Source organism: Elephantulus edwardii, unplaced genomic scaffold (genome assembly GCF_000299155.1).
Source record: "Elephantulus edwardii isolate Elephantulus edwardi_28Jun2011 unplaced genomic scaffold, EleEdw1.0 scaffold00098, whole genome shotgun sequence".
NCBI classification, from domain to species: Eukaryota; Metazoa; Chordata; class Mammalia; order Macroscelidea; family Macroscelididae; genus Elephantulus; species Elephantulus edwardii.
This window is the reverse complement of record NW_006399848.1, coordinates 807,029-815,024: the sequence shown is the minus strand read 5'-3', so window position 1 is coordinate 815,024 and position 7,996 is coordinate 807,029. Positions and strand designations below refer to the sequence as shown.

Sequence of the window (7,996 nt, the reverse complement as noted above, 5' to 3'; positions counted from 1 at the left end):
GCGCTCGCCGCCCTGGGGCCCCGCCTGGATCTGCTGCTGGGCGCTAGCGGGCTACCAGGCGGCCTGGGCGAGGGACCAGCCCTCCTCCGGCCGCCCACTTCCTCCTTGCCAGGAGGTGAGCAGCACCTGGTCCTTTACCTGGAGTTTGTGGGGTGAGGGTGAGGCTTGGTGTTTATTTTCCTCCGGTGGCCACCACCCCTTTGCCTGCCTCGGAGGACTGGGGCTTTGGTTTATTTTAAAGGGGGTGAAGTTACCCGCCCCAGGTGGCCGGGCATGGAAGGGCATGTGGCTTTTACTGTCCTTTGAGGCTTTTTTTTTTGTTGTTGTTGGCTTGTGTGTTTTGGGGGGCTTTGAGGGACTTTGTGATGCCCTCTTCAGAGTGCTAGGTTTGAGGACTTAGGGTTTAGGGAGAGGTGGGGGAAGCCTCACCAGTGGAATTTAGAGTACATCTCTACAGCTTTTTGGGAGGGCTCTGGACACAAGAGTGGTTTCCCCTACCCCTCACCTCCCCTTCTCCAATCCCCGTGGTCTCTACAGGCTCCTTCTTTTTGCTCTCCCACATTCATCTTCCACGTAAGGCCCCGGGGATTTGCTAAACCAGTGTTTGTGTCACTTGGCACCCCGCTGGCAAATATGGATATACATTAGGAAGGAAAGAGTGTATTTAGGGAAGAGGCGGGCTGGGCTGGTGATCTAGAAAATGAGAAACGACAGAGTGAATATGGTCCTTTTGGGAGGCGCTTTATCACCTGGCTGAAGTGTTGTCACTGTGTTTTAGAGCTGGAGGTTATTGTTGATTTACGGCCGAGAAGGATATGGGAGATGAGATTTCTTCCCCCCCCCCTTCTTTTTCTCTAGCTTTTAGGGGAACTGGAGTTTAAAAAAAAAAAAAGATGTGTGCTAAAAAAATTTACAAGGTTCTTGTTTTGGGTATTTATCTGTCACTTTAGTTTTCCAGACTGAACATCCTCTTAATGAAAACCATTGAGGGGAAGGAAGCAACGTTTCTGACCTACTTTGAGTGATTATGTTGGAGGGGATGTGAGGAGCAGATACTGTTTTTAGGAGGATTTCTGGGAATCGGGGTGATTCCTCTAGGAAGGAAAAGGGGTCCTGTTCTTTTGCGTATGTCACTATGATTTGCATTTTTCTTAGCCTTCAAGTATAGAATCTCTGCATTACAGCCATTATGCGTGATTTATTATTATTATTATTATTTTTTAATCTTCTTTCCTAGAGTAACAGGCCCTGGACAGACTTCACTGAAAGGGAGACAGCTCCAAGGCATGTCTGTGAACACATAGCAGTGTTGTGTTTGGGGAAATCAGGGCAGGATCTCAACAAATAGCTATGTTTAATTTCAGAGTTTATTAGTGTAATTAATCATTTAACCTATGTTCTACAACTGTACTCATCATTTGGGAATAACCCATTCTTCCAGGTTTCCATATAAAGATGCTTCCTTGCTATGTAAATAATGAGCAACGGTGATAGGACAGTTTTAAAACCTTTCCTCCCCAGGAACCCCACCTGCTACCCAAATATGCAAAGTATATTTCTTTTCTAATTAGGGCTCTTGTATATAGGGTCGTTATGAGTCACAAACCACTCGATGGCACATAACAACAACAATAAGTGAAACATCTTACACTTATTGTAATGTTGATTCTTAGTAAAGAAGAGATGAAATAACAGTGGTGCTGGTGGTTATTAAGACTGGACTCCTTTTACATATGAATACATGCACACTTAGAAAGAACAAAGTAATAGTCCACAGTCTCTAAGACAAACTTTGAACAAGGAGACAACAGATAGAAGTTCAGGAAGGATGTGTTCTTTTAATCCCAGCTATTTATTGTGTTGGTTTTGGAAATAGCATATGACTTCATCCCTTGTGGTCTCAAGTTTGATTTTCCCCTCTGAAAATGGGAATAAATGAAACATACAGGATAATGGTTTGGAGTCAGCTTCAAGCTAACTGTAATTTCAGAAACTGTAGGTTTCCAAAACATTTCATGGGTCCATTTGTATTCTTGCTGGTAATTGACAAAACACTTGTAGGACAATTGACTGGGAGTTGGAGGTTCATTCGGAGGTTGGAGAGGAAGAGTAGCCTCTCAGGGACTGAGTCTTCCTCTTGGCATCTGGTCTAACCAGCTAGGCTTATTTATGGAATTGATCATTCACCATGTTCCTCTTTTTGATAATTGTTTTTAAAGAGAAAGCTGTAAGGACAGGGCGTTTTAGGTGCAGGGATGAGGCAGCCCGTTTTCTTCACCTCAGTCCTTTCTCTGAGAAATGGATAGATAGGGTAATGTGGAATCAATTTCTGTAAGCATAGTTAAAGTAATTGTTCTTTTTTTTTTGTTTTATTTCTTGCAATTCATTTTTTTTCTTTTTAATTTCATACTGGTTTACCTACAAAGTTAGTATACATTGCCCCACTCCACCCACCCATCAAACTGTGAGACCCCGTAATTACCTCCCACCCATCCACACATCTCTGCAGCCCCCCAAACCTCCTTAGATCCTCGTACACGTTTTGTTATTTATTTCTACAATAATGGTCTTATACAATATTTGTCTTTATGGGACTGAGTTCATTTAGCTTAAGTGAATTCTTTAGTCCCTCTTAAGTTAGGTTATGATTTACATAATCATTGCTCCTACTTACTGCGTAGTTTTCCATTGTGTGAATGTACCATAATTTCTCAATCCATTAAATTGTAATTGGACCTTTTGGTTGTTTCCATGTTCTTGCGATGGTAAATGATGCTGCTATGAATATTGTTATACAAGTCTTTGTGCCTCAGGTCTCATTCCCTCAGGGTACACATTCCAAGCAGTGGAATAGCTGGGTCATATGGAAATTCTGTGTTCAGCTTTCTGAGGAAACTCCAAACTGCCTTCCAGAGTGGTTGTACCATTTTACAACAGTGTATAATAGTTCCTATCTCGCCATATCCTTTCCAACATTTATTACTTGCTATCCTGTTAAACTTAGCCACAGCTGCTGGAGACGGATGGTATCTCATTGAGGTTTTAATTTGCATCTCTCTTATTGCCAGTGATTTTGCTTCCTTTGTGAAAATTCTTTCCATGTCTTTTGCACATTTTGTAATTAATTGTGTGATCAGTTTTTTACTTGTGGAGACCTGTAAAGTTTTGCTATGAGACCCTTGTCTGAAATGGTATTGTCGAAGTTTTTTTCCCCAGCCAATATGTTTTCTTTTCGTTCTGCTGGAAAACGTTTTTGATGCACACAGGGATTTAATCTTTAGAAGGTCCCATTTGTCAATTTTATTCTCTCCAGATTCTACATTTCTGGCTGTATTTGGCAGTCTCTTTATACCATAGACTAGGTCATCTAAGCTTGATTTCAGTTTGTCCCTGATGAACTTTATGGTTTTGGACTTTAGTCCAAGGTCTCTGACCCACCTTGAGTTGATTTTTATATTATGGTGTGAGATGTGGATCCTGTTTCAGCTTTCTGCAGGTAGCAGTCCAGTTTTGCCAACACCATTTTATTGAAGAGGTTGTCAATTCCCCATTTGATAGATTTTATTTCCTTGTCAAATATCAGTTGACCAAAGATAGCTGGTTCCATTTCTGGGTTCTGAGTGCTATTCCATTCATCTTTGTGCCTGTCATTGTACCAGTACCATGCTGTTTTGGTTATTACCACTGTGTAGTAGGTTTTGAGATCAGGAGTGCTATGCCTCCCACTGCATTTTTGCTTTTCAGAAGTATTTAGTATTTTGCTTATTCGGGGTCTTTTTCCTGTCCACAGAAACTTGACAGTTTCCCTTTTGATCTCCTTGAAAAATGAATTTGTTATCTGTATGGGGATTGCATTGAACATGTAGATTACTTTTGGTAGGATTGTAATTTTCATAATATTGGGTCTTCCTCTGCATGAACAGGGCACGTTTCCCCATTTATTTAGGTTTCTTATTGTGTCTCACAGAAATGTTCTGTAGTTTTCTTTGTACAGGTCTTTTTGTGTCTCTAGATAGATTCACTCCCAAGTTTCTCAGTTTGTGGTTGGTTGGCTATTGTAAATGGAATTGCTTTCTTGGTTTCCTTTTTTGAGTTCTCTTTGTTACTGTAGAGGAATCCCACTGATTTTTTTTTTTGAGATTGATTTTATATCCTGCCACTCTACTAAATTGTTCTACTAGCTCTAACAGATTTTTTTTTTGTTGTTGTTGAGTCCTTGGTTTTCTGTGTACTCTGTCATATAATTTACATATAGCAACTGTTTAACCATCTCTTTGCCAATCTGGATTTTATTTCCTTCTCTTGTTGTAAGGTAATTGTTCTTGATCCACTCCTGTTAGTTTTCCACTTTCTATGCTTTTCCAGTAACAAGGAGGTGAACACTATATGTAAGGTACTGTACCAGGTGGTAAGGAGATGAGCGAGGACAGTTTAAGTAAGTGTGTCTGGGCAAACTAAATAATATGAGAGAGTGTGAAGTGCCCAGATACTGTCCAAACGGTCAGAATTTCAAACACACCAGCTAGCTGCTTCTTAGGAGAAAAACGAGGCAGTTTGCCTCTGAAAGATTTACAGCTTTGGAAACCCTACAGGGACATTCAGCTGTGTCCTATAGGGTCACTCTAGTCTGAATCAACTGGAAGACAGTGGGGTTTTAGGATTTTTTTTTTTTTAAACCTCAGCTGGTGATCTCATCAGCAGAAGCACAAACAGGAAGGCAGTTGTTTGGGAGGACAAAAATAAAAGTAAAGTCAGTGTGTCAGCAGATGGACCAGGCTAATTTTTAAGACTAGGATGTAACTTTGGTAAATGGTGTGTAAAGAATAAGAAAAAAAGAGGGCTAGACACAGAATTAACTGTTCCTCCAGCTTTTGTGTGGGGAATTTATAAAGAGTAAATGTTTGCTGGTTTTTTCTTTACTTTGTATATTTTTCACTTGTAAAATGTTAGTATTAAACCGCCCTACTGACCTTTATTGTGAGGATGAAATGAGAATAATAAAAGTTAAAGGGAGCTTTGGTGGCTTAGTGGTAAGGAGTTGCAGTGCCAACCCGAAGGCACACAATTCAAATCCACCAGCTGCTTCCCAGGAGAAATACAGACAGTCTCCTCTTCTGCTATTTACTGCCTCTGGAAACTGCTGGAGGGTCAGCTTTGAGTGGATTTCAACTCAGTGGTACACAGCAATAACATTAACGGGGGGAAAACCCTATATAAGTGGAAAATTTGGTTACTGAGTATTGGTCTCACATACTGATATTTTAGGAAGTGCCTGTAGCAAGGCCTTTCCTAGAATTGGCCTGCCCAAGCCCTGGAATGGAATTTTTTACTTGTTTAGTTATAGAACTAAATGGGGCTGCCAGAGGAAAAGAGATAAAGGCCAATAGATGATTCAGGCTTGGAACAAAGTATCCACGGTAGAGAAAAAAGAAAGAACACCAAACACCTAAGTACAAAAAGACTAAGTGAATTTATTTTGTGGGCATTATTTAAGTTTTGTAATTTCAGTCATGACATAGCTTAATTCTTAGTTCACTGCTCTTAAATTTTATGTAATAGAATTAAATTCTGCTGACCTTTCAGAATCTTTTATTGAATGATGGCTTTTCTTCCCTCACCCCCCCCCCCAAATTGTTTGTATTCCTCTAACATTTATGAAGCTTATACTATGCGTTAGGCAAAAAAAAAAAATCAGATGATATGAAATGATAAATAAAAAGGTATGTTGTAATTGGGTAAGGATAAGAAATATTTTAACAAATACATGTTTGGTGACACAAACAAACTGAGTTTGTGTCCTAGAGAAGAATGGCAGAGGAAGATCAGAAAAGACTCAGTAGAGGAAGTGAGGGAGATGTGAAAGGTGAGGAGCAATTTGCTGAGCAAACAAGGTTTCAGACAGGAGTGTGAACTAGTGTGATTATTTTGTGTGTATAATGCAGCTTGAAATAAAGACCCACAATGTGTATGGATGTGTATGTATTAAGGGGGATATGCATTAGCACTGGTTACAGCTAGAGTCCAACATTGTTTCATCTACATGTGAAAGCTGGGTGGTGAATAAGGAAGACTGAAGAAGGATTGATGCCTTTGAATTGAAATGTTGATAGAGAATATTGAGTATATGAAGGATGATTAAAGAACGAACAAATTGGGTTTGGGGAAGTGCTCCTTAGAAGCAAGAATGGTGACACTGTGTCTCACATACTTTGAGCATGTTGTCAGGAGAGCCCAGTCCTTGGAAACAGCCATCAAGCTTGGAAAAAAGTAGAAGGTCAACAGGAGAAAAGAAAGACTCTTAATGAAATTGATTGACATAGTGACTTAAGCCCCTAGCGACAATGGGCTTAAGCACAGCAAATATTGTGAGGATGGTAGGATTGGGCAGTCTGTTTCTGTTATAAATAGGGTTGCTATGAGTTGTGGTGCTGGAGAAGAGTATTGAATGTAACCTGGACTGCCAAGAAAACAAACATTCGTCCTGGAGAGGGTGAAACCAGGCTGCTCCTTGGAGGCAAGGGTTCTGGGGCTTCGTCTGACATACTTTGGACATGTTGTAAGGAGGGACAGGTCCTTGAAGAGGGACATCATGCTTGGGAGGGTGGAGGGACAGCGCAGGAGGGGAAGGCCCTCATGAGGTGGATTGATTTAGTGACTGGGGTAATTGGGATGGGTTTGTCAGAGGCAGTGCGATTGACACGGGATAGAGCAGGGTTTAGAGCTGTTGTACATAAGGTCGCTATGAGTTGCAAGCGACTTGACGGCACATAACAAGAACATGAGTCATAGCCAACTTTCTGGCATCTAACAAATAACAGGAGTCCAGCATGAGATGAGGAACCTTATAAGGAGTGATCCTTAGAGGCAGTCAAGAGCAGTCCATCGTAGGGAACGTCATTGTTCTTAAGTTGGTATTAATTTGGTGGGTGGTGGTGAGAGGGATTTAGATGATGGGAGTTATAAAATATCCTTCAGTCTGGAAACAATATGGAAGCTACATTAGGAAGGTGAAGAATAGAAGAGGATGAGGCCAGTTAAGAGGCTGTTGTAACAGACCAGGTAGAGGATGATAGAATCTTAATGAGTGGTGACAGTGAAGGTGGCAACAAGCACGTGATATTTGAAGATAGAGCTGATGAATGGTGGTGAAATGGAATATTGGTTTCTTGTTAAATTAGGAGTTAGTATGTCTAACTTTCATGAGGGAAAATGTGAGGAAGAAAGACAAGTTTGATTCTGGAGGGATTGAGTAGAGTTGTTGAGTAGACAGGTGTGTCTCATTGATACAATCCGAAATGATGTTGAGAATAAGGAATCAGAAGAAGAAAACTGCTAGAGTGGATGATACCACCCAGGGAATAAGAATAAAGAAGGTCAGAGGTAGGACTTCGCTTTCACCAGCATTAAAGGGAGGCAGAAGCTGAGAAATCCACAAAGGAGATACAGAAATAATTGTTATCATAGGAGAAATGCCACAGCGTGGAGGTAATGAGAAAAGAGAGAAAGCCTCTTTCAGAGGCTCGGCCTCTGATTTTAAGCAGTTAATTTAATTAATCTTGTCTGTTATGCCTGTGGAGGTGAATTTTCCATTTCTAGTTCTTATGCTCAGAAACATTTCTCATGTTTTAGGGAAATGTGAGCAAGTATTCACACCATCAATATTTACAATGTAAAAATAAGAGTTGACAGATCTGTTGAAGTGTCATATTTTAGCATAAGGATGGAAATAGTACAGCATGGTATGGAGTGGTACATCTTCAGCAGTATCTCGGATCCTAGAATAACTCTTTATTGTCAGAAAACACCAGTCAAATTTTCATTGCCTTTTTCTTCCCCCTGAAGATACCAGGGACAATTTGCTTTCTTTTCTTATTGTTTAATCTAAATAACATGTTAAATTTTAATATCAAAACATATTCTCTATGACCTTATGTACCAGATACTGCAAGAGTGTGAAGTGCCCAGATACTGTCCAAACGGTCAGAATTTCAAACAC

General features: G+C 40.4%; 1 protein-coding gene across 1 annotated transcript in view; it reads left to right on the top strand.

Annotated features, from left to right (window-relative positions):
• Positions 1-7: 7 nt before the first annotated feature.
• Positions 8-7,996, top strand: part of KIAA1324L (KIAA1324-like ortholog) — a 206,170-nt gene continuing 198,181 nt past the window's right edge. Inside the window, exon 1 of the mRNA XM_006891439.1 lies at positions 8-115. The gene's annotated coding sequence lies outside the window, so the exon portion shown is untranslated. The remainder of the gene's footprint in view (positions 116-7,996) is intronic.